The sequence below is a fragment of the Harpegnathos saltator genome, unplaced genomic scaffold, assembly GCF_003227715.2.
Source record: "Harpegnathos saltator strain DR-91 unplaced genomic scaffold, Hsal_v8.6 scaffold184, whole genome shotgun sequence".
NCBI classification, from domain to species: Eukaryota; Metazoa; Arthropoda; class Insecta; order Hymenoptera; family Formicidae; genus Harpegnathos; species Harpegnathos saltator.
Genome location: NW_020229966.1, coordinates 817501 through 842769, shown reverse-complemented (window position 1 = coordinate 842769; position 25269 = coordinate 817501). Strand labels below are relative to the sequence as shown.

Sequence of the window (25269 nt, the reverse complement as noted above, 5' to 3'; positions counted from 1 at the left end):
CCCTTCATCATGCGTGGAGCCGCCGGTATGTGTGTAACGCGGCGTTTCCGTATAGAGAGCGGCGGAGGGAAAGAGGAAGAGAGGTGGAGAGAGAGAGAGAGAGAGAGAGAGAGAGAGAGAGAGCGAGAGAGAGAGAGAGGGAGAGAGGGAGGGAAAGGGCCCCTGTGCGTACCTGTTGAACATCCACATACAGCCGACTTACGCGAGTACTTTACGCACACGGAGACGCTACGTGAGCGTCGCACGGTAGGTGATTCACGTCAAACAAAAGGCTAAACATTGTGTGACCGCGGGTGGAACACGTGTCGAGGGATTTCAGATGTGGACCGCGCCAGTGTGTGTGTACAACGCGTCCTAGAGGTAGCGGTGAGGACGGAGGAACGGACGGACGGACGGACGGACGGACGGACGAACGAGCGAGGTGAAAGTGTAAAGCGAGGGAGGAGATGTAAAAAGATGTCATGCGTGCCGTCGTTACGATACGCGTGAATAATGGTCGGCGTAATGCGCTTGGAAGCGAGATATCGGACGAAGCGCTAGGTCTAAATTTAGAGACGGACCGCGGCGCGGCGCGGCGCGGCGCGGCATCGGTACGTGCGATTACTGGCTCACACGAGTGATACGATTTCTTCGAGTTTCTTAAATTATACGGACCAGATGTTCCCGTTTGTGGCTTTTCTATAAATCATCAACAGTGAGAAGATGTAATGGCAGCCGTAGGGAGAAGGAGAGAAAAAGAGCAATCACCACAGCAGCCGCGGTGCTGATGCATCGCCCTTTGCTGATATTGTGCGTGTGTGTGTGTGTGTGTGTGTTTGCGATAAAATTATTATTATACACGCACACACGCGCGGGGGAGAGAAACACGATCGCAGCCGTGTTGGTACTCTTCCGTCACTTTTCCAGTTCGCGAAACGTCTCAACCCTTGCTCGTGATATCTAGCAGCTTGAGACGGAGTGAGAGAAATATCTCTGTATCTGCAGAAAGAGAAAGAGAAGGATACGCCTCTCCCGTAACGGCGAGTCCTCCTCTTTCCCCTCCCATGTTCCCGCGTCGAGAGAGCCTCACGTGTAATCGTCGTCCGCATGGGAGAAGGGCGCGCCGATTTTTACGACTTATTTACACGCGATATCGCGACGCAGTTTACTCGGTTTTCAGGTCCACACCGCGTGTAGGTATAAACGTCGTCAATTGCCCTTCGCCGCCTCTCTCGTCCACCGTGGACCCGGGCGTTTCATTACGCGTAATTACCATGGTCTGCGGTCTGTCCTCTTGGCTACAGGTACGGTATCATTTTCATAATGACGCCTACCCCCACTCGCGATCGACCTGCTCTCTTACGTTCCTCTTGCCACGCTCCCCCGGCCGAAGAATAAAATCGTTCCCGGTGCATCCTAGAGCAGTTACGGCGGTGTAGGAGCGAAGCAGACGGAAGAGAAAAGAGGATACGCTCGGCCGAACGGATGAGGAACAAGTGGAAGAGACGCGAGAGAGAGAGAGAGAGAGAGAGAGAGAGCTGCTAAGCGAGATAGACAGAGGAGGGAGAGCAGGACAAAAAAAATACAATCAAGCACTTCGCTGTGACCCAATTCAACGAACACAGACCGTTGGATCCTGCGGCCCTTGTCCGACTAGGCTATTGAGAACTGACTTGCACACAGGGTACAATAGACCGGTTCGACATTATTCAACCTGGAAAAAGCACCATCCCTTCGCCCGAACGGGTCAGCTCCGGCGAGCGGGTATTTCTTCACTTTCTTATACCGGAAAATCACGGGTACCCCTTGACGACACAACACCAACGATGCCCTACATCTGTTGTTCCACTCGTTAACAAGTAGGAATTTGCTGTGACGATCGAGTTTGGACTCGATATTCAGAAAGGTGTGCGCTCTCCATCTCTCTCTCTCTCTCTCTCTCTCTCTCTCTTTCTCTCTGTGTCTGTATCTCGTGAGATAACCGGTAACAATGTCCACCGTTTAATAATTGGCGCGTAGAGAGATGTCATTTTTTCGGATTGACGATCGATAAATCCATCTGTAGACAAAAGTCGATAAAACGCATATATGCAATTGTGTCGTTGTTACGTTGGAATAAAATTCCAACGACGGTCTTCTTGATATTTTTTTCCGTCTTCCGTGAATCAATTGCACGGCGATGGCAGAAATATCGCGACGAGTTTACGCGTGCGTATTTCTACGTTGCTCGAAGCCGCGATCGAGACGAAGTTGCAAGTGACTACGCCAATGGGGCTCAGCTGCACTTTGCCTCCCTCGTGTTTCACTTTTTTCTCCCTTTGCTCGTTTCGTTTGTATCTCGACTCGGTCTGGTTCGCCTCGGCTCGGCGCTGCTCGGGCCCAGAACTGCCCTCCCGCTCTTACCCGCCTCACCGAGCCTCCGCTCGGTTGTCCCTCTTTCGCGAGGCCCTCTTCAGCCTCTCGCCCCGTTAGCGGGGCCCCACGGCTATCAGCCACTCGTGTTTACATCGGACCAGGTTGGTGGGGACCTCGACAAAACGACGAGCAAGTTAAAGTACCCGCCCGCCACCCTCCGCTCAGCGCGCAGACACGTCAGTTCGATAGCCGAGGAGAGAGAAGGACGGAGGACTCTGCACGAACACACGTGGAGGGTGCGGGGGTCTCCACGTAGAAAAGCTCGGAGCCAGAAACGAGGGTCCACCGGAGGACAGAAAGAAGGAGAGAGAGAGAGAGAGAGAGAGAGAGAGAGAGAGAGACAAAAAGGGAGGGGGGAGAGAGGAGAGTCGTCGCGCACGTACTCGAGGATTTGTCAAAACAAAACCCCAACCTTTCGTCGAGTCACGTTCTAAGGACAGAGAGAGAGAGAGAGAGAGAGAGAGAGAGAGAGAGAGAGAGAGAGAGAAAGAGAGAGAGAGAGATCTCCCTCCATCGTGGGTGGAAGGAAAGAACCATCGTGGGGGAGGGGGGAGGTTGAACCGTATGAGATACTACAAGCGATATGGCGTTGCCTGTTTTTCCTAACAATAAACTGGAAAAAAGTGACCTCCTCAGGTTCGACCGTTCGCCTCGGGGGTATCCTTCGCCACAGTGCGGATCAAAATCCAAGTAATTACGGTACCTGGAAAAGGCTCTAGTCTCCGGTCTCTGCGCTCGGAGAATCGAGACCGGACGAGAAAAGGAGGTGAGCAGAAAGGGAAGGGAAGGGAAGGAAAGAGAGAGAGAGAGAGAGGGGGGAGAGGAGAAGGGGAGAGAGAGAGAGAGAGAGAGAGAAGGCTCCCTCGGAGAGATCGGCGGATCCACTATCCAGGATTACTCGTTATCCTTGAGAGAAGCCTGCGCGCGACGGCCCTCGATGCGCTCGAGGAATATAAGACGAGGGGGAGTTGGGTGCTGGGGCTATACGCTTCGTTCGCCCGCAGCTTTTTTCCTCGCCTCGCTCTTGCCCCTTCCTTCCCGTCCCGTCCCGTCCCTTTTCTGCCTCTTGACACCTGTTCTCGGCGATGGATCCGAATCCTTTTGGGGATTCAGGTAGATCTACGCGGATACAGACTCGGTGCAAGGTTCGACGTACTGTTGCTGTCGCAACTGACTGCGGCGCATGGGCCAGTGTTGCCATCCTCGTTCCGCCACGTGACGCCAGGTATAGTTTTACCTCGCGAAATTCATGTTTTCGAGACTCGAACAAATGGAAATTTCCCCACGAGACGTGACATTAAAATGCAAATCTATTCTTCGAGACTCTCTCTCTCTCTCTCTCTCTCTCTCTCTCTCGCTCTCTCTCTCCTTTTCCCTCTTTCTTTCTTTTTCGCCATGAGGATACGAAACCGCGCGTATCGTAAATCGATACCTAATCGTTCCGCGATCGGAGAGACTCCGCGAGAGAAGGCGAGAGAAAAAGACCAGGACACACACACGCACACGTACATACCTACCGCGCGCTCGGCCGACGGCTCGAAAGACGCGGGAAGACACGCTGGGGATGCACCTTGCACCCGTGCTGCACATGTGCTTGCTCTATACGCGCGCCTCCATTTACCGGCGCGAGTTAGCGCCGCGACGTGCCGCCGCTACTGACAACTCCATTCTCCGGCACAAGGAAGTGCCGAGCGAAGATTGGACGGACTCGACGCGGATTAAACCGATCTCGGGGATTCACGGAACCGAATTGCACCAGCAGTGGCGGTCCGCCGTACGTCCGCGGCTGTACACGGCAGCTACCTGCGCGCGAGCGCGCGCGCCGCTCGGCCGGTTCAAGGAACCCGATCGCTGCGCGGCGCGCGCTGATTTCAAGCGTCGTAGCCGGAGTAGCGAGAGTAGGAAAGACAGAGGCAAAGAGAGAGAGAGAGAGGGAGAGGAGGGAAGAGGGAGGAGTAAACGCGATGCTGCGATCGGCGATATGAGAGATTTGTTCCGTCAAATCAATATATGATATTAATATTTTTGCGCCGGCCCCGTAGTAGACGCGGGCACCAGGTGAAACAGGATTTTCTAGATTCCCCGTTTGACTACGAGATATATTTATCGATGCCGCCGCTATCAGAGGCTCCCACAGGTTGCACGCCCGCGCGCGCGCGCGCGCGCGCGCGCGAGGTTGTTGACGCTCGATATAGTCCTCTTTGTGAGATAATTCCAATATGATCTTACGCCTTTGACAATTGCAGATAAGCCCTATCAGTCGGCAAACACGTCAAAGTTTGCGAGCGTGGAGACGCGGAGATTGCCGAGACACGAGGCTCGGTCAATTTCGATCGAAGTCTTGAATCGAGTGTGTATGATACTCCTCTCTCTTTTCGGCGCTGCGGGAAATCGGGATCGGAGGAAGCGGCGCGATTTATTCCGTCCGTCCGTCCGTCCGTCCGGCGAGGTCTGGGAGAACAACGGTTTAAATTAGTGGCATAATCGCGTGCCGTCGCGGCGAGCGTAACTGCGTCACTGCGGCAACGACGACGCCGACGGGGCAGGTTGAGGATTTTGCTCGTTGGGCGATTTACCGCAGGTCGCCTCACCGTCCTCCCTTTTTCAGGCTCTTCTTGCTGACTGTCGTTTCTCGTTCGCTACCGTTCATCCATAACCGCCACTGGCATCGGCCGGCTATTGTGTGCTTTGTGAGTCGAAGGAAAGGACGACTCGAGAAAGGCGAGGAGAGAGAAAAAGAGAGAGAGAGAGAGAGAGAGAGAGAGAGAGAGAGAGAGAGAGAGAGAGAGAGAGAGAGAGAGAGAGAGAGAGAGAGAGAGAGAGAGAGAGAGAGAGAGAGCCGGACAGCCCGAGAGACAGAGACGATAAATTCGTACCGCCGTAGCTGTCACCTTGGACGAGTTCAAGTTCAGGGAAGCGCGGGCGTCTCCAGGCGCGAAAGAGAGGCGCGAGAGAGCACTCCTCGGCGTTTGTACCTCGGCTTGATGAAGACGGCGCGCCGTCGTCTCTATCTCACCCGATGTTGGTCTAGACAAGAAACAAGTCGATCGTAGCTGCTCCCGGTAATTTACCGAAGGCTCCGCGAAAGCAGATAATCCCTCGATAAAGTTAGCTTAAGTAGATAGTAGCGTCGTGGTATACGGAAGTGAGAGAAGGCAGGCAGGTGTGTAGTACGCATGGAGAAGCGTAAGTAAAAGCAAATAGATGAACGAGCAAAGAGAGAGAGAGAGAGAGAGAGAGAGAGAGAGAGAGAGAGAGAGAGTGGGAGGGAGAACGAGAGCGATTATCATAGTGACAGCCTGCGACACCTAATGACATTTGATCAATCATCGATATTAATCCGCCCACGTCGGCGAGGTGGAACGCGCTCTCCTCTTGGCGCTCGCTGAACTTGGCGACGGTGAAACACGTTTCTGATGGCTCGCTACACGACGTAGCGATACCGCGACATCCAAGACAATAATTTCGAGCCGGGAACGAGGCTCATGCACGTCTTACTAACGGCTGTTAACATTATCCGCGTCGTGCGTGAGTTCGTACATGCGTGCGTGCGTGCGTGCGTGCGTGCGTGCGTGCGTGCGTGCGTGCGTGCGTGCGTGCGTGCGTGCGTGCATGTGTGCGTGAGTGCGTGCGTACGCTGTTATCCACGCACACTCGCTCGCTCGTTCAATCGCCTCTCCTCCGCCAGTGTCGCGCATCGCGCACACTTAACAGTCTCCACACACGCACGACGTGCACGGCACTCGGTGAACCAAAACAAACCAGTGCCAGCAAGTGCGGGACAAGGAGACGAAGAGGAAGGAGAGACAGAGAGGGGGAGGGAGAGAGCGACGAGCGAACGGGTAGGGAATGCGAGGAGAGCAGCCGAGCAGCCAACCCGCCTCCACACGCATTAACACCTTCAAAAGTAACCACACAGACGCGACGTCACACACACACACACACACACACACACACACACACACACAACCGTAGTGATTCCCTCTCTTTTCACTCCGGCCTGCCACACGGCCTCACGTCAAATTGTAAGTACACCGCGGAACAAAAGCGCGCATTACGAACGGCTGAAGTCGCTTTGTACATTGCCATCGTGTCGTCGATTGTGCGCGAAGCGGCCCCAACGACACGCGCTTCGGAGGAGAAGAGGCGAGGATATTACCTGAGCCTGCTGGAGCTGAGGGAAATACCGTACCCGCGCGAGGACTTCGCGCCGCGCCGTGACAGCTCATCCGCGCGCAAAAATACAGAACCGGCCGATTTGAATTCACTTTGAGATTAGAAGCGAGATAGGGAGGTTGAAAGAGGATAGAGAGAGAGAGAGAGAGAGAGAAAAAAAGAGACAGATAGACAGATAGACGGACAGACAGAGACACATGGCGGGTGCCAAACGCAAAGTCGCGCCGATACGGTATAAGGATTAATGAGCTATCCAACGGACGCGCCGTCGAACGCGCGGCGCTACCGCGCTCGTTACGTAACCATAAATTGCGACTCTGAAAAGATCGTCGGTTTCCTCCCCGGTGCTCATAACAGTACCCGGTCGTTTTATATTTCAATTTTATCCGCAAGCGCACTAGAGCTGTGTGTACTATCGGCCGCGTGCGCGCTCGTTCGCGCACCTGTTTTCATCTCCTCGTCTCTCTCTCTCTCTCTCTCTCTCTCTCTCTCTCTCTCTCTCTCTCTCTCTCTCTCTCCCTCTCTCGCGCGGGGGACGCCGCGCCCGGGAGAAAGAGCCGACGATTTTCCAAGACTTTCACCCTTTTCCTGCTCCTACCCAGAGCGCGCGGTGCAGCGGCCGCTATTTAGCACCGCAAACACCGCCTCGCCCCGCTGCTCCGCCCGCGAGCGCGGCGCGTTCAATCTCCGCTCTGCGCGCACCATCGCCCGTTGCCCAGGAACAAGTTCAGCCGAGCAGCGGGAGGGACGAAGAGCGAGGGTGGAAGAGCGACTGGCCGAAGGAGAGAAAGAAACACAGCGTGGCGGGGGGGGCGGGGGGCGGGGGGGGGGAGGAGCGGAGAGCAAAGGAAGAGCAAGAGAGACGGAGGAAGCGCGAAGAAAGACGGAGAAAGAGAACGCGAGGGCGGCAAGGAGGGAGGGAGGGAGGGAGGGAGGGAGGGAAAGAGCGGCGTCGGAAGGTCGAGGGACGCGGGGTGTCGCGTTGGTCGAAGCGAGAAAATAGGCAAAGCGACGGAGGAACGGAGACGGAGGGAAACGGTGAGGTCTCTCCTCCCCTCGCTTTGCCCCGCGAGCGCATGCAGTTTAAGACGCACACCGTGCGCGGGGACCGTGTTTCCAGCACGCACACACGTGCGTGAACCAGTCTAACCACCTCATCACGAACAATCTCCTCGTGTTACTCTTTTCCTCTCGTTCTATCGGGCTCCTCGTCTGGCGTACGCCGCGAGGCAGGGCCCTCTTTGTTCAAAGGCAATCAGCAGGCCCCGATAACGGGGCCTACTCTGTCGTAACCCAAGACACGAATACACACAGATGCACCTCACGGGGAGCACCGCACGGCCAGCACGTAGAAGACGCACACAGCAGAGAGAGAGAGAGAGAGAGAGAGAGAGAGAGAGAGAGAAACGAGGAGGACGGAGAGAAAGGCGGAGAGGGTACATTGTGTGTATGTATGTGTGTGCGCGTGCGTATCTGTTCATACACGAAGCTGTGGTGTACGAATATACATACGCGCCTACGAAAGTGCACGCGCTCGCGAAAAGACGCGTAAAAGATTCCCTCTAATAGAAAAACGAATCGGCGCACGAATCGCACGAGACGCTTTTTGCCGCGCCGCGGGGATGTTCTCCTCGGGATCCGCCGAGCCTCGCCGTGCGACCGACGTACGGTTAGTGGCTCGTGGAAACGGTAGCACGCGGTCGGTGGCTTCTTTTTCGCGCGACATTTACGAGCGCCGGACCGCGCGCGATTATAGCGCGCCCGGCCGCGGCCGCCGCGCGCCTTGATATGCAGAAACAATTTGTTAGCGCGGATACGGCAATACCGACGCTCGCGAGAGATATACGCAGAGGCATACGGGAAGGAGAGGAGAGGAGAGGAGAGGAGAGGATAGCAGAACGAGGCGAAGACGGCAAGGGGGTGGGCCGAGGGAGAGAGGCCAGTCCGCGCTGCGTCGCGAAAGCAACGTCCACCTCGGCCGGGACGAATCGGCCGCGAGCGAGGATCGTATTAGCCGTCGAATCGATAGCTCGTAATCCAATTAACGCTACACGCGAGCGGGCGGGCGGGCGCGCCAGCAGGCTGATCAAAGGATCGATCGCGCGGAGCGAGCCGTCCCGTTATAATTGCTCCGACTACCAGTGTTAACGACTTTGCAAATTAAGGAGAGAATTCCATTTCCGATTGATGAATTCTACCGTAACGGCGCGGCGCGCCTTCATAAATTCGCTGCGTAGTCGGAGCGATACAATTCGAAACGCGCGCGCACGCGCAAACGTCTAAGAACATCGGCCGTTTGCTTCACGTAGCATCGCCGCCACCGCCGCCGCCGCCGGTCTCTTCCTGCACGATAACTCAGGGGATACATCAGATACACGTTACTCTTTTGTGACATTCCACTAATAAACTATTCTCTTCCTCTCCCCCGTCTCTCACTCTCTCTCTCTCTCTTGCGCGCGCGAGCGAGCGCACTTCCTGCAGTATCAATATTCGTCGCGATAATCACGCGCTCGTTGTTCTGAGAGACTCGGAAGAGATTGCGCGGCTCGCGCACCTCGCGAATCGATAAACGCATAAGAACCGGACCCATAGATCCAGCCGTTGCGTATCTTACATTGTGAGCCGGCAAGGAATCATTTGGTCGCGCGATTCTTTCTACGTATCACAGATCGCTGCCTCTCTATTTCTCTCTGTCTCTCCCTTTCTCTCTCTCTCTCTCTCTCTCTCTCTCTCTCTCTCTCTCTCTCTCTCTCTCTCTCTCTCTCTCGAGTCGTTTAATTCGCGAGTCATCTGTTAGCGTCCGCTGAGTATCCTCGTCTTTATTCGCCGGCCTCTCTTAAACTCTCGATCGAAACGCCCGAGAGAGACCGCTCGCCCCCGAGCCCGCGGCAGCCAAATTATCAACGGCACGCGTGGCAATTCCTCGTCGACGGACACAACCGCAACCGCGACCGTTTGTATTGGCCCTTTGCACGCTCCCGACAAACTTCTCGACCCTTCTCTCTCCTTGTGCAAACTGTAAGAAGGAAATGGACGTAGCTTCCGCCGCAAGATTCTTTCACAGTGCATCTTCTAATTCCACGACCCTCGGGAAGTCAATCATCGAGGCAGCAAGCTCGAAGGACGTTTTTTCAGCTCCGACAGAAAGCGCCAAGGCGCGCACGAGCGGGAGAGTTACGTTTGGAGGAGCGCGGCGACTTCCACGGGACGGCAGCCATCCGGCGAGCATCGCGTCGTGTATCATTGGCCGCGGTGTCATGCACTGGAAAGGAACCTCCGCTCCGCAGGTTCAACGCTGCAAGGGAGCTAAGGATCCAGGTCGCGGCACGCATGAGCGCGCACGCGGCGCGGAATTATTACGAAACGTCTGTCGGAGCTCCGCGTGTCCGAGAGCGCGTAGGACTATCGAGCGCGTTCACGCTCCGGCCCGGTCGGCGGCGCGGACCGGTCGCGCGAGCGCGCTCGCGGCCGATTTGCATAGGTCGTCGTCGTGATTGTTCGACGCGGCGCGATGCGAGGCCGAGTCTGTCCGCCGAGTCGCTCGCGCCGAGTTATTAATGGGAAAAGCACGAGCGTTCGATATCATTGCCGCCCACGGGAATCTACGGTCGCCGCCGCCGCCGGCGGCGGCGGCGGTGGCGACGACGACAACAACAGCAGCACGCGAGCGATGCGCGCGCGATCAACACGCGGCGAACTCGGGACATCGACAACACCGGCGAAAGGTTGCTCGCCCTGGGGCCGCTGAGTCGTCCTTGGCGAGACTACGCGAGATCGTACCCTTCCTCTCTTATCATCGACGGCCGCACGACGCATCCCTCCCGCGTCTACGATTATCGCTGGCAACCCCCCCCCCCCCCGCGATCGAGCGGCCGCGATAACGTCCGTCTTGTCGCGCGGACTTGAACGCGCCGTTCGACGCTTTCGCCGGCGGCGGCGGCGGCGGCGGCCTCTGTGCGCCCCGCGAGACCTCGGTGTCCAAGTTGACTCTGTCATGAATGAGATAATGGACAGTGTGCGTTACGTTATTTGCATGTAATTCGAGCGGATCGCGTATCGTCGCGCGGCGCGGCGCGGCGCGGCCGACGTTAATTCCGGCTACGACGAGGGCCGCGGAGGGCGCAAGCTGGGATAACGTAACGCGAGACGAAAATGAGAGTCGACGCGTTTCACACACGCGTGCGCGTCGCACATGCGGCCACCCTTCGATATATCGTCATTATCATTACCGTCGCTGAAATATCGCCCTCTGCCATCGCCAAGATTCCGATCGTATAACTCGGACTAATTGCGACGCGCTCCATCGCGAACGTCGACCCGGCGCGGCGGGGCGCGTCATCGGAAGTATCGCGCTTGTCGGCGCGGCGATTCCTTCATTTCACGGCGAATCGTGGGAACGAGTTACGTGAATGGTGCACAATGCGAATGACGGATACAGTTTTACAGTGGAGCAAGAAGAAGCGAGTGCAAATTTATTCAAACAATACTCGACGCGACTACGACCCCTGCGACTTTGGCAGGGACAGATGAAGAAGAGGAAAAACAGAGAGAGAGAGAGAGAGAGAGAGGCGGAGAGGGGGGTGCTCTCAAGTGAGGAAATAGCGGCTGAGGAGCGGCGCGGGCGCGGCGAAGGCGGTAATCGGCGGCGAAAGGCGCGACGTACAACTGCGTCTCCGCCGTCGTCTTTACGCATTCGTAGTAACCTAGAAACGAGCCGGTGTGGCGCGTGCTGTGTTGTGTACCGGCGGTGTGCACCGGCGTGTACCGACCACTATGACCGCGTGTGTACACGTATGTGTGCGTGTGCGTGTGTGCGCGCATAGACGAACGCACTCACGCATGGCTTGCACACACACATATACACACACACACACACATATACGTGTGCACGTGTGTACACGTGTGCACACGCGTGTACGGTGCATTACTTTCGCCGTTCGGTGAACCACATCAATGCCATCGCGAGTACGGTTGCTTGGCCGGCCGGCTGGCCAACGCTCGAGCGGCGACGGAGGGAGCGCTCGGAGAGAAACTGGTCAACTGGAACCGGAGTTGTGCTACCGCGGAGCTGGACCGTGCCGAGTCGAGAGCCGAGCTGAGTCGAGCTCCGAGAGCTGGAGCTCTGTGCCATGCCCGAGGAAGAGGACGTGGGTTCGCCCGAGACAGCTGGCCAGATACGTCGGCCCACGCTGCACGCCGCTCGTAACGTATTGCACTATAAAGTGCAGGACACGCTACGCGCGCGGTCAGCCTCCTCCTCCTCCTCTTCTTTCTCCTCTTGTCCCTTCCCCTTCCTGTCCCACCACCCCCGTTCCCCGTCGCCGTGCCCGCGAACAAACCAGCCCCCTTTTTCGCTTCTCCCTGTCCCTCGCGCCTTCCGCGTCCACCGAGAGATGCGTAGGAAGCGAAAGGGAAAACATTGCTAAATGTGCACAGGCAGGCAGGCAGGCAGGCAGGCGCAGGCAGGCAAGCAGGTAAGCAGGTTGAAGAAACCTCAGCGTCCAGGCAGGATGTAGAAGGAAGACAAGAAAGGGTCCCCATCGTCCGTCCGTCCGGGGACGGCCCGAAAATGGCTGTAAGATCACTGGGGTAACAATGGAGAAAGAGCCGGGGAGCTAATACTCCCCTCGGAACTCTTTCTAACGGGCGAATATCGCGCGGAAACTTGGAGAAGCATCTGAAGCCAGCAGCAGGTAGCCGGGAGCATTGTTGTTACACGAACTGCGTCTTAATACGCAAATGCGAGCGTGACGGGCGAGCGAGGGAGGCGGGCGGGGAAGGGAATCCCGCTACCGGCTATACCCACTGCGAGAGCCAGCCAGCCGGACTCATTTCTACCTTGGTTTTTGTCGTGCCGGAGGAGCAAGAACAGCGCGCAACGTCGCTCTTCTCCCCGCCGGGCTCCGTCGTAATATCCACACGACGGTCTCCGACGGCATTTCACGGAGAAATCAAACGATACCCGACGCGATGAGCGATTAACGGAGCGAAATTACATTACAGTTATTTCCCGAGGTAATCCGCTTCCTTACGCGGTCATACCCGGCTTCTTGGAACTGAATCGCGTAAGGAAGAACGCAATCCTCCACGGCGGCGGCGGCGGCGGCGGCGGCGGCGGCGGCGACGAGCGGTGGTCACCGTTTTAATAAACGCCGATCTAAATATCGCGCGCGTGTTTCGCGCGCAATAACGGCGCTATCCGCGACAAGTCTATCCGCGAATTTATCGCGGCGTTCGCGCCGCGGTCATCTCGTTATCGGCGCGCGTTATCGTCGCTTGCTTTTCCGCGACGCCGGTCTCGGAAAGACTCCGCGACGGGATGAAACGATAAATTGTCCGCTTCGCCGTGCTCTTTCGACGGAGGGAGCAGAAAGAGAGGCCGAGGAAAGAGAGAGAGAGAGAGAGAGAGAGAGGGGGAGAGAGAGAGAGAGAGAGAGAGAGAGAGAGAGAGAGAGAGAGAGAGAGAGAGAGAGAGAGAGAGAGAGAGAGGGACAGAGAGGGACAAGGAGAAGGACAAAGTGTCGGTATATTTAATGGTAGTTAAGAGAACGAACTGGTATTGGTACACTTCTGTCCGGAGCAGCGCGCGTACGCTCGCCACGTCGGTGTGCGTCGATGCCGCTGTTGGAGTATCGATGGTGGGGTATGATGCAGGTGTTGGCCTTGGGCTCCCTAACACCAAGCCTACAATCTCTAAAGCTCTCGCCTATATACGTGCTTCTCGTACACGTTCCGTACGCACCACCACCGTCACCAACACCGACACACCGTCGCCGTCGCCGACACCACCATCGTCCCGAGATATAAACCCATAACGCAACACGCCGCGATCTACCGGGCCTTTGTTTAGGTGGCACTCGGTGGCTCCAACTCGTTGTTGGCTTTACGAAACGCGAGAAACTCGTTGAATTCGCGACGGCTCGAACTGCCCTGCGGCTGTCTCCCCCTCTTCTCTTTGCAGAGAGAGAGAGAGAGAGAGAGAGAGAGAGAGAGAGAATATGTTTCCGCTCGATTCGACGACTCGTCGGGAAACCGCGAACGGCTTACCCACCCAAGCACCCTCCCTCCCTCCCCACGCCCACGCGATCAAGGATTTCGACGCGGGGATTAGAACGGGGAGTGCAAGGACAAGCGACTTTCCAGTGAGAAGAGAGATCTATCATTGAATTAATACGTTTCAATGGGGCCGGCAGAAACGGCGGTCGCGACACAGCTCGCGGTTCATCGATGACGGGTTACTGAAACACCTTCGTCGAGCGCGTCGTTCGGCCGGCAGCAATTGGCGTCCCGTGTCATCTGTCTGCGAGAACGTTTGTCCACGCTCATGAATCACCCGGTCGTTCTCCAGGTCGCTTGCACCATCGGGACTTGATATTACCGCGGAGCGCGAGCGGCAAAAAGCGCCGCTCGCAAGTCCGATTTCCCGGCCCGATGGCCCAAGTGCGACCGTGTACACGACAACGACGACAACGACGACGACGGTGCCGAGGAGGGAACTCGCATGAATACGCACACGATCTCGCGGCTGCAAACCGCCAAATCGCCGTCGGATGCGTCCAGGAGAGACCAACGACAACGACGACGACGACGACGACGACGACGACCACGAGGCAGGACAGACCCCGGCGTGGATTTATCTCGCGGCCGGTGCGCGCGACGCCGCGACCATTAAACGTTATCGCGTGTATTGTCATTATTCCGGCGCGGCAAGCGCGAGGGGTGCGCTTTCATGCGAGGCACGTAGAGGACGCGCCTACGGCGCGCAAGCTGGAACGGCCGATCGACGGAAGGCCTTGGAGAAAGTAGACGCACGCGGCCGGGCGCGGGCATCATCGACGCCGCGTCAGAGCGGCGACTACGAGGCGCGAGCGTGCATCTCGCTTAGCGTACACGCTGGCTTTTCAGCATCGAGCGGGAATAAATTACCGACGGTACCGTTACTGTCTCGCGCTCGCAGCCACGCCGAGTTTACTTCGCCGTAGCGGCCACGCCGCGCGCGCGCGCGCGCGCGAGAGAGAGAGAGAGAGATGTTCGGCTCTTCCACGATCGAGACGCTGTTGAGTTGAGAGCGCAGGAAAATAGAAAGAGAAAGAGAGAGAGAGAGAGGGGGGCAGAGAGAGAGAGAGAGAGAGAGAGGGATAGAGAAAGGTAGACCGCGTGAGCGCGAAGGCAAATATTTGCTGTAATAATACTCGCTATTACGAGATGAACTCGCGCACGAAAACGGTGAGCCTCGTCGGGCGCGATTAATACGATGGAACGTTCGCTGAAATGAATCGTTCAGCGCAAGTTAAGGCTAAAGGGTAAAGAAGACGTGTCTTCGGGATTCCCGTCCGTGAGTTCGCGTCCGATTGCTCAAACGTCTTCGCGACGAAATTAATTCGACCGACTTGGTACATCGATTCGGCGATATCCGCTCGCGCTCGGGGCATCGCGCGATATGGGCACGCAGGAAATTTCACGACAATTTATCGCTCGTCTTCAATGCGTGCGGACTCGCTGGGGATGCGGAGATAAATTATTGTCAATAAGCGCGGGCGCAATTTGCCTCTCCCACGCGAACACCTGGAACGGTTTATGCGCGACCGAAGGGTGTATTGCGTCAAGCGGTTTCATCACTCCTCCTCACTCAGCTTCTCTGCGCGTTCGCTCGCGCTCGCGCTCGCGCCAACGGCACCGTGCTGAGGTTCTTCGCGTCACGTCCAGGTCCCTCGCACGGGGTCTCTTCTCGACGGGTTCGTGTCCCGTTTTCGTCAGCGCACGCTTCTCGCAATCGCGGAGTCCCCGGATATAGGGATGCAACGATAAATCGATAATATCGGAATATCGGATATATCGAATATTTATCGATATTTTCTTGTCCCCGATAAAATCGATATGTCGATATGAATTTTACTGACATTTCGTATTTTTTCAGTTACAGCCGTGGGTGTCTAAATTACGGTTCTACGACCGAGATGAAATTTACAAAAGTGAGTGAATTCGCTGGAATATATATTATGTAATTGGTCGATTTACTAGAGTATAAATTCGCTCATTTTTATCATTTTCATCTCAATCGTTGAACCGTTCAATAGATCTCCTCCTCCATATATGCGGTGATCTCCGGCAAACGACTGCGGTTTATTATATATTTTCTAATAAGAATATGACAATAAATTATACGAAGATGAAAATTTTTCAAAGATCTTTTTACATTTTTCGTGTATACCCTTTTTGTACGCATACCCCTGTATGTGTACTTTTTTTATATAAATGTCGATACAAATATCGATATTTCTCAAAATTATCGACATTATCGTTATCGATGATTCTGAATGACGATAATGTCGTTATCGATATTTTGAGAAATCGTTGCATCCCTACCCCGATACGCCCGCTTCCGCGACGCATTCCTTCGAGAGTCGATAGCAGAGCGCGTCCTTCTCGTTTCGACGAGAACATCGCAGAAGATTCTGGATAAATACAAGATAGCTCGTGCATATTGACGCGGAGGACGCGTACGTGCGCGGACTTTCTTTGGTTAATGATAATACAATCGAGCCAGGGCTCGAGCATTATCTTACGACGATCGGACGTGGCTAGTCGTCTTCAACGAGAAAAGAGAGGAGGGATGGGGAGAATTCCGTAGGATTAGTGCGTCTCGGAATACGACGATGCAAGTAAAGAAATGAAATCCAGAGATATCTGTATGTATTCAACGATCTCCGATAATAATGACATCATGACGTACGCATAAGTGACATGTGTTCCAGGGGCTTGGGTGATACGGAAAATAAATAAACGTCTTATGGGACACAGAAGGGACGGTTTCGACACGTGCGTTATCGCCAGGCCAAGTGCGCTGCTGTAGTGATGTATTAAAAGAAAGGTTGCCAATCCGATCTGCGCGCCAGTCAGTCAGAATAAGAGTCAGTCCTTTCCCGCAACGCTCGTTTATTTTCTGTCTTTCGGGGACAAATCCTCTTAGCGATACCTCAAGATAATCATCGTACACTTGAAGAAAAAAAAAACACCTCGCGATCTCTGTCATGTATTCCGGCTACCAGACGGAATAGACAATGCAATTGACAAAGATGCAGCGCGACGACAACGGCGACGCTCTGTCTTCGGTTTACTCTCGCGGGTCCGCTGCAAATCCTCGCCCGTACGGCCCGCAAACAATCTCCAGGTTGTAGCCTGCAACAACCTCCGGCCCGTGCGGCCTACAGAAACGCACTCGAGAGCGCCGGTTGTCTCTACCTCTAAGGTCATTCGTTTCGACTACTAACTCATTCCGACGTAGTATCCCCTTCAGCAAAGGATGCTGATAGATTGCGCTCCTTCTCCAAGCTCCTTTCCATGCACAGTTTTTCTCGATCTTTTCGGAAGCCGAACAACCGCTAACGTCTCTCAAGTATCGCCGAAATGCGTCACAAAGGTCACCGTTCTCGACTCGTAAAACACAAAAGCTTCGGTAAAATCGAACGATTTCCCAACAACTGCGCGGTACGAAACCAGGCAGACATATCTGCCGGACCTTCCGATTGCGTTCGACGAATACGATCCTAATTCTCTCCCGACGTACATCTCCTCGTTCGTTCGTTCGTTCGTTCGTTCGTTCGTTCGTCCGTTCGTTCGTTCGTTCGTTTGTCTCGACACGCACGTGCCTTGCTGTGCGAGCACTGCGAGAGAAAAGTATATGATATTTGGAACTGTAATGATATAGCAACTAAATTGTAGTCCGAAATATCATATTTATAGTAAATATTACCATAATATCGGTAATAATTACGATATATGCATAGTATAACCAACCATATAATATTTTTCCCTAAGAATTATTTCCTTAAGAATTATAGTAAGTTAAACTAAAATTATTGTATGGATACAAATATAAAATGTTAGGTAAAGTAACTCTTTTATATAGTCAATATTACCAGAATATTTGCTAAATGATGACAGATGACAGAACTATATGAATACTAAATCTCACTATATTTGTGAATGAGAAATTACCATATATGTGGTAAAAGTAACTAAACAATTATTTAAGACAACCATTGACTATATATTTGTGTTTATTCTACTATATTTTGCAGGTTCCGCGAACTACAAAAATATGGTTGACGCCAAAATGAACTATAAAATATAGTGAGATTATAGTTAATTCAACTATACTTTTTCTATCAGTGAGTATCAGTCACAGGCGCGCTCCAATTATTATTTACTCCTCCCCTGTTCTTGCCGAGCTACGCTATGGAAAAACGGCACGAAAGGAGAGAAAAAGAGCCAACGAGCGATTATCGCGCAACGACTTATCCCACCAGAGTCACCAATGTATACGCGCGTTACCATCGAGAATTATTGCTATTACGCTGTTGGGATAATTACCGGTTGCGCAGGTAACAACACACTGGAGACCGCGTAATGATACGCATCCCGTGACGGACAGTATGTGCGAATGCAGCAATGCGTACTACCCATGTGCGTGGTACTGAGGTGCCTGCCTCTCTAATGTTGGCTCCACGCATATATGCGCCTGTCCTGGTCCGCGTCATTTTCAGGTTTTCACGCTATCCCGAACTCGGGAGGAAGTGTTGCATCAGCCTAGCCAGAGTCGTTCATGCGCTTCTCCTCATCTAGACAAGATTCTCTCTAACGTGCGATGATACGATAATTTACGAAGCGATGGATGTCGTGACCAATCAGGGTTATCGAGAGCTCATGGACTGTTCTCCGAGGTGTTTATGTCGACGACGACGACGACGACGACGACGACGATGACGACATTGTGTGGTACCCGATGGTGAAGCCGCGAGCTGCAGTGTAGAGCCGACTTAAGCTTCTCGTGACGACGCTCGCGGTCGAGCAGTGCGCCTCGTGACGTCAGTGGTGACCACGTGCTGAACAAGAGGGAGAGTCGGGTAGAGGAGGCTCTCCATGCCTCTCGTATCGTATGGAGCGTGGCCCGGGGATCAAGGACGGTTTTACTCGCGAGAAGCGGAGCCGCGTGTCCCTGCATCTCCGTCGTGATGCAGCGGTGGCGAGGGGGCGAGAGGAGAGGGGAGGAAGGGAGAAGAGGAGAGAAGAGAGGAAAGGAGAGAAGAGCAGAGAAGGCGAGAGAGGACAGGAGACTCGCGCGCAGGGGGACAAGAGTAGCCTGTGAGGGACGGCAAAGGGGGACGCGAGAGGTGAGGGGCCAGCGATGAGGGGAAAGAAAGGCTGTGCAAGCGGCGAAGGAAAGAGCGAGAGAGACAGAGAGAGAGAGAGAGAGAGAGAGAGAGAGAGAGGAGGGGGGAGGGACGGGCCGAGTTATAATGCTCCGCTCGTCCACTGTCCCGAGGAGTGAGGGCGAGGTGAGGAGGTGAGAGGGAGGAAAACCGAGACTGGAGGATAGAGCAGGAAGGACAGAGGGTACCATTTACTCGCTCGCTCCAACCTCTCTCTCTCTCGTCCCCCTTCCCCTCCTCCCTCTCTTCCCCCGTCTCTTTCTTATACGAGTTTGCCTCAGCAGCGTCCCTCTGGTCCCTTCGTCCTCATTGCTCTCCGCGAGGAGATAAAGAGAGGGACGAAGAAAGGGAAGGGACGGCAAAAAGAAGGGGGGGAAGAGAGGGTGCCGGTGGAGGAGGTGAAGGAGTACCGGGGGCACAAGGGAGGGAAGTTAGGAAAACGTGTCCCAGCCTGCACGCGCGCGCGCGCGCGCGCGACCTGGTACATTCCCTGCCAACAGTTCCGACCATAACAAAACGAAACGCACTGTCGTAACTCGAGGAGATCGTACGAGAAGGCGATGAAAAGTAGCGGCGGCGGCGGCGGCGGCGACGATGACGACGACGACGACGACGACGACGATGACGGCGGCGATGGCGCGCGGCTACGAGATTCTAAGCGACGTCTTCGAGGAAAGGCTTCTTGTCAAAATAAATAGCGTGGTATCCTTGTTATTTGAGCAAACAATTGGCAATCGACTCCGGTCACACTTGACCCGTTTCTCTTTCTCCGATAATGACAATTTTTCTATATACGCAGCGACGCACACTGGGACGCGCATCGTCTCTCTCTCTCTCTCTCTCTCTCTCTCTCTCTCGCGCGCGCGGGATTCGCATGCAAATGCGGCGAGCGACGCGGCTCGAGACACGCGCGCTGTCGTACATAAGAGGGCATCAGAATCTCGTTCGCCGTCGGCGCATTTAAGACGGACATCGCGCGTTCCGGTCTATTCGCGACGGCAGCGTCGCATTAATCCTTCAGGACGCGGAACGCCGAACCGATGATATTCAAACGAGAGAGCGCCGTGTAACGCGCGGGGAAAGAGTCCCGACGAGTCTATAAATATTACGCCCTCCAATCCGCTCGCGGCTCGCGGCTACGACGCGCCGCTAAGTGGTGCCCGCGACCTGCCACATCTGGATGCGATCGTGGTTATGCAAAGATTCCCGAGAGGAATTGCGCAAAAAATCTCGCGCTGCAGACGGTGCAACGACTGCGTACGATTCGGCGCCGAATCGTGCGGAGTCGTGAAACGCGCGGGAGAGGATTCTTTTTTCTCGCGGCGAAGAAAAGGAGGAGGCTGGTGATGATGATGATGAGAAGGAGAAGGAAGAGGGGGAGGAGGAGGAGGTTAGGGAAACGTGTCCGAGCTTGCACGACCCTGTACAGTCTTGTCAGCGAGTTTCAGCAATAACGGCCAAAGGGAAGAGCCTAGCCGGGGATCAGCGGGACGTAAATACGATGATCTTCTCGAGTCAAACAATACCGGTCGGCACAGCTGAGAGCACCGGGTGCTTCTCACGAAAGTCGGGGAAATTTTTCCTCGAAAGAAAGGGTGTTTTCCGAGAACCAATATCCTGCTGCAGTCCGAGGAGAGCCCGGCCCGGCGAGAGCAAACTCGGAACAGGTAGAAGAAGCGCGACCAGTGTGAGCGCGTGCATGCGTGCGTGCGTGCGCGCGCGCGCGCACGTGTGGGTGTGTCGGTGGTGGTGGTGGTGGTGGTGGTGGTCGCGACTATACCGGTTTTAAATTACCATAAACCCTTAACCCTGCGCGGACTAAATTATTTTTGCACTCTTGTCCGGGGCAGGCCTCGCGCAGTGACCGGCTACGGTTTCGCGATCGCCTGGAATCGCGTTCCGTTTATTTTTCGAAGGATTTCATCCTCAGCTGGGTCCTCTCGTCGCGAGAGGACTCGCGCTGAAATTCGCGCGCGCGCGCGCGCGCGCGACTAACAATCGCCGTCGGAGTCGAATGCGATCGGAGGGCAAAATAAAAAAAGAGAGAAAAGGGGAGAAAAGGGAGGATGAAAAAGGAAACGCTTGCGCGCGCGCGCGAGCGTTCACGAGACGACGACGACGACGGTTCTGGGCGACGCGCTGGGCGATTACGTAATAATAATATAACGGCGTAAAAGTCGAATGTATAAAGCCTACGATGAGCTCGCTTGTTAAGCAGTGATAACGATCGTGACAGATATCGCATTAGAGAGCAACCGCCGCACATCCGTTAGATCGTTATCAGACGGAAAATCGAGCCGAGCCGAGCCGAGCCGAGTCGGCGCGCGCGAGTCGCGTTGCTTTTGTTTGCCGCATAAATTCATATATTGCCGGGATTGCTCGCTCGCGAGTCCCAATGATAGGTTGCATTCGCGTATTTCGCATTACCGTGCAAGAAAAATTCGGACCTGCTCGAGCGAACGAAGGAGATGATTGCGCTGACCTTGAAGGCTTCGCGTCAGTGCGCAGCCATAACTGAGCCACGTTATTGCGATACTTTCATAGTGCAACCGCCACGACGTGACAATAAACTAACGGCCAGGCTGATGCCGCGCTGTTCATCGCATTACCTCCTCCTGTTACGTCTTTTTGCCTCGTTCTTCTCTCTTCCTTGACATTATTCAAGATGCGACATAACTCCCGCCGGTATAATCGCGTCGGAGCAACGGTACTTTCTCTTTCTCTCTCTCTCTCTCTCTCTCTCTCTCTCTCTCTCTCTCTCTCTCTCTCTCTCTCTCTCTCTCTCTCTCTCAGGTGATCCCCAGAGAGATTATCTTGCTATTTATCGTTCATAATTTATACACGTGTGGTTAATTATGTTATCGCGGTCCTCTCGTCGCGCAGCGACGACAAATACAAAACACGGGCAAATACTTGTCACGTTTCCGCACACCTCAAATACATATATCGCGAAATTTCTACGCGCACGTTTTCGCATATCGTGTATTTTCTCTTCCTCCGGAAAATTTGGACGCTTCTATATATTTTGCGGACATTCGCGACAAGATTCGTCATTTTTGCACGTGGCATCACAGCGCGCGGGACAAGGTGAATTCCCGTTCCGAAGGTGTGCACTTCTGGCCGGAGCCAATGAAACGCATCGTCGGGCAAAGTGAAGTTTACTTACGCGTTATACGCTTGTGCAAGGCCAGTAAAAGTAACAGGAGCTCGTCGGTACGCTCGAAATGCGAGTCCAAGTCAACAGGGACTGTACACGGAATATTTCTCTCTCTCTCTCTCTCTCTCTCTCTCTCTCTCTCTCTCTCCCTTCCTATCTGAGGTCCCCATTGTCCTCGAAGCAACGCACCTCTTCGCACTTCCTCCTTTCGCCAGCGACGAATGAGAGTCTTTTTCTCTCTTTCTCCTCTCCGAAAAGTTACCGCCGCGAGCTACTGCCGTCGTTCGTGATTTTAAAGGCGGCACTGCGCGGCCGTAATTAGTCGATGTAAGGCAATTACGCTGGCGTATCCGTCACAGAGAACGCATCGCGCGTTCTCCGTACCATTTTTTGCGAAGCACCGTGCGCATGAATATTCAACGGAATTTGTCAAACTCAAGCGTCATCGTCTGAAGAAAGCGGCTGGTACAGCCAACTGTTATACCGCGCGAATGCGATAGAATCGACGAGTCGGGATTAAAGCCGAGCAGACCGAAGAGAAGAGAAGCTAGACACAAGCGCGTGAGTGTCGCGTCCGTCGCGGGTCGTTCGCGATCAATCAATCGTTGAAGACGACCATGAAGAAGAGGAAAAAACAACGACGACGACGACGACGACCTGACGCGAATTGGCGCGCCATCGCAATTATTCGCGTGAGTTCCTACCGAGACTTAGTATCGCGTTACGGCGTGATAAACTCGAGGTCTTCCGCACTATCGGTAGGTATTCAATTTCCGGGAGATCCAGAACGCCGGAGCTTCCGCCTCGAGCTCGTAAAATGCGCGTGTACGACAATCGCGGCGATTCGAAGGCAAAGATCGCAAGCGTAATGCTCGCATAAAGTCCTGTTCATAGCGTTCCCCGACGGCAGATAAGACCTTGAGGAAGGTCAGTGTACAAACTGGGCGCGCGGGAGGAGGAACAAGAGCGCTCGGTCGGGATAGAACGAGAGCGGATGCAAGGGACAGAGAGAAAGAGACAGAGGGGGAGAGAGAGAGAGAGAGAGAGAGAGAGAGAGAGAGAGAGAGAGAGAGAGAGAGAGAGAGAGAGAGAGAGAGAGAGAGAGAGAGAGAACGAGAAAACGCGAAGGAAACGTATCGTCAAGTATCCGAGAGAAGAGTCGCGGCGCAATTGAACAATTCCCGCGGCGGAAACTCGGATGGAAAAGGCGGAGTGCGCCATTCCGCGGGATATCAAAACCGCCGCCGCCGCCGTCGTCCTATCGTCTCGCGGCGCCTTCGACGACGGCGCGCCTCTCTTCACGAGACTTCCTCGTGCGCGCCGCGGTTGTCCTAGGATAAGACGGTGTCAGGACCTACCACTACGCGCGGCCGTTGCGTCGCGTCGACGTACACGACGTACAGGAGGCGAAGGAGGAAAATGGCAGAAGACAACGAGAGAGAGAGAGAAAGGGAGAGAGAGAGAGAGAGAGAGAGAGAGAGGGAGGGAGAGAGAGAGAGAGAGAGAGAGAGAGAACGAGTGGCCGTACGAGACCTTTAGCATTACCAAGTCAAATACGGCGAGCGTTGGCCGCCGTCGGAAAAATGGCGAGGATGCGGGAGTCAAGGAACCCCGGCCGACACACACGCTTGTCCGCCCCCCGCGCGCTGCTCTTCCTCGCGGTAGTCTCGAGGCGACTCGTTTCAATTTACACCGACGACACCAGCGCGTGTGTCCCCGGCACCTGGTTCGGCCTGGGACGTTTCCTCCGGGAGACACGCCAATTGAATTTCCCCTCGACGGCCGGCGGAAACTACCGAGCGCCGCCGCCGCGGTAGCTCCAAGTCCGCGCCAGCGAACGCATCCGGCGACCGGAAGCCGGAGATGGTGGTTTGTCGACGTTCGAACAAGTACGCGGGCGAAATGAATTCCAGATAAAGAGCGCAGCCCGCGCTCTTTTTGCTCCAACTGTGCCGCACCTTTCGCTGTGGTGCGGTAAAACGGGTATCCTCGATCCTAACATCGAGGAGAGAAGGATCAAAGTTCCGATGCAACTTTGCTCAGTTCAGCTGAAATGTACAGGCCGCTGACGTCTCGACGGGCAAACGCGCGCCCCGTCGGGTCACATTTGCACGGGGTACTATTTTCTAGCAGGTATCGAGAGATAAATAGACAGATAGACAGACAGAAAGGGATAAACGAGAGAGAAAGAGAGAGTGACGTAACCGGAGGAGTCGAAGCGCATAGAAGCGACGCACCTTTCAGCCGAATCGCAGCGGCTACCATTGCGCGCCGCACGTACGCGTGGCACGGCCGAAGGTGCGAGCGAGCGAGCGGACGCACATGCAACGGGAAAGAGAGGAGAGACCGAGGGAGGGAAGTCTTGCGTCAGAAAGATCTCGCTGACGGAGCTGTTGGCATTTTGCGCACCACGCCGCGCGCGCGCGCGCGGCGTCGTGTTGTGCCTTGCTGTACGCTCGAAAGTTTATCGTCCTATACTTGGGTCGCCGTTACTCGCGCGGCCGCGGCGATCATACGGCGACGACGGGGCTCTCTCGCGAGCGCGGACGAGAAGAAATTGTCGTTCGATTTTCATGGCTCGGTAATTCGCTGCGCCGCCGCCGCGGCCGCGGCCGAGTCGAGTCGAGTCGACTCGACTCGACTCGGGCAACAACACGCGGCGACGGCGGCTGCTTCTTCTTCTTCTTCTTTTTCTTCTCCTCCTCCTTCTCCTCCTCCTCTTCCTTCTCTTTCTTCTTCTTCTTCTTCTTCTTCTTCTTCTTCTTCTTCTTCTTCTTCTGCGCTGCGATACGTTTCGCAAGCGGACTCCGGCCTCGGCGACTCGAAGGCGCTGCGACGTCGCAGATCCCGATAATCGATCGACCACCGCTCGTCGTCCCGCTAATTATGATTTCGATCGTTAATAAGCGATGCCCCGATCTCGGCGCTCGGTGCCGTATAAGCAGCGCCAAGTACGCCGTAACTCTGTCATTATTAAAGCCGGTCTTGACTATGGATACCATGGTGCACTTATAACATCAAGGCCGCCGCCGCCGCCGCCGCCGTCGCATCGCCGCGCGCGCCGGCTTGAAACCCCGAGTCTCGATCGCGCCACGCTCATAACTGTATCTTCATCAACTCGATTTGGAGCGGCTCCGTATCGCGCGTAGGAAAAAATGAGTTTTCATGGAATCTTCACCTGTACATCGAGACTCCCGTCTTCGGTATTGAAACGGAACGCGGTATCGCGCTCTAAGAATGACGAGTCTAATTGATGCGAGACGAGCGGGACCCTTTCGCCGGCAGCGAGTGAATTCGCGAGTCGACATTGACGCGGCCGACACGTCCATC

General features: G+C 55.0%; 1 protein-coding gene across 1 annotated transcript in view; it reads right to left on the bottom strand.

The window, feature by feature from the left end:
* LOC105183169 (uncharacterized) overlaps positions 1-25269 on the bottom strand; it is a 209345-nt gene that overhangs the window by 167305 nt on the left and 16771 nt on the right. The gene's annotated exons all lie outside the window — the stretch shown is intronic.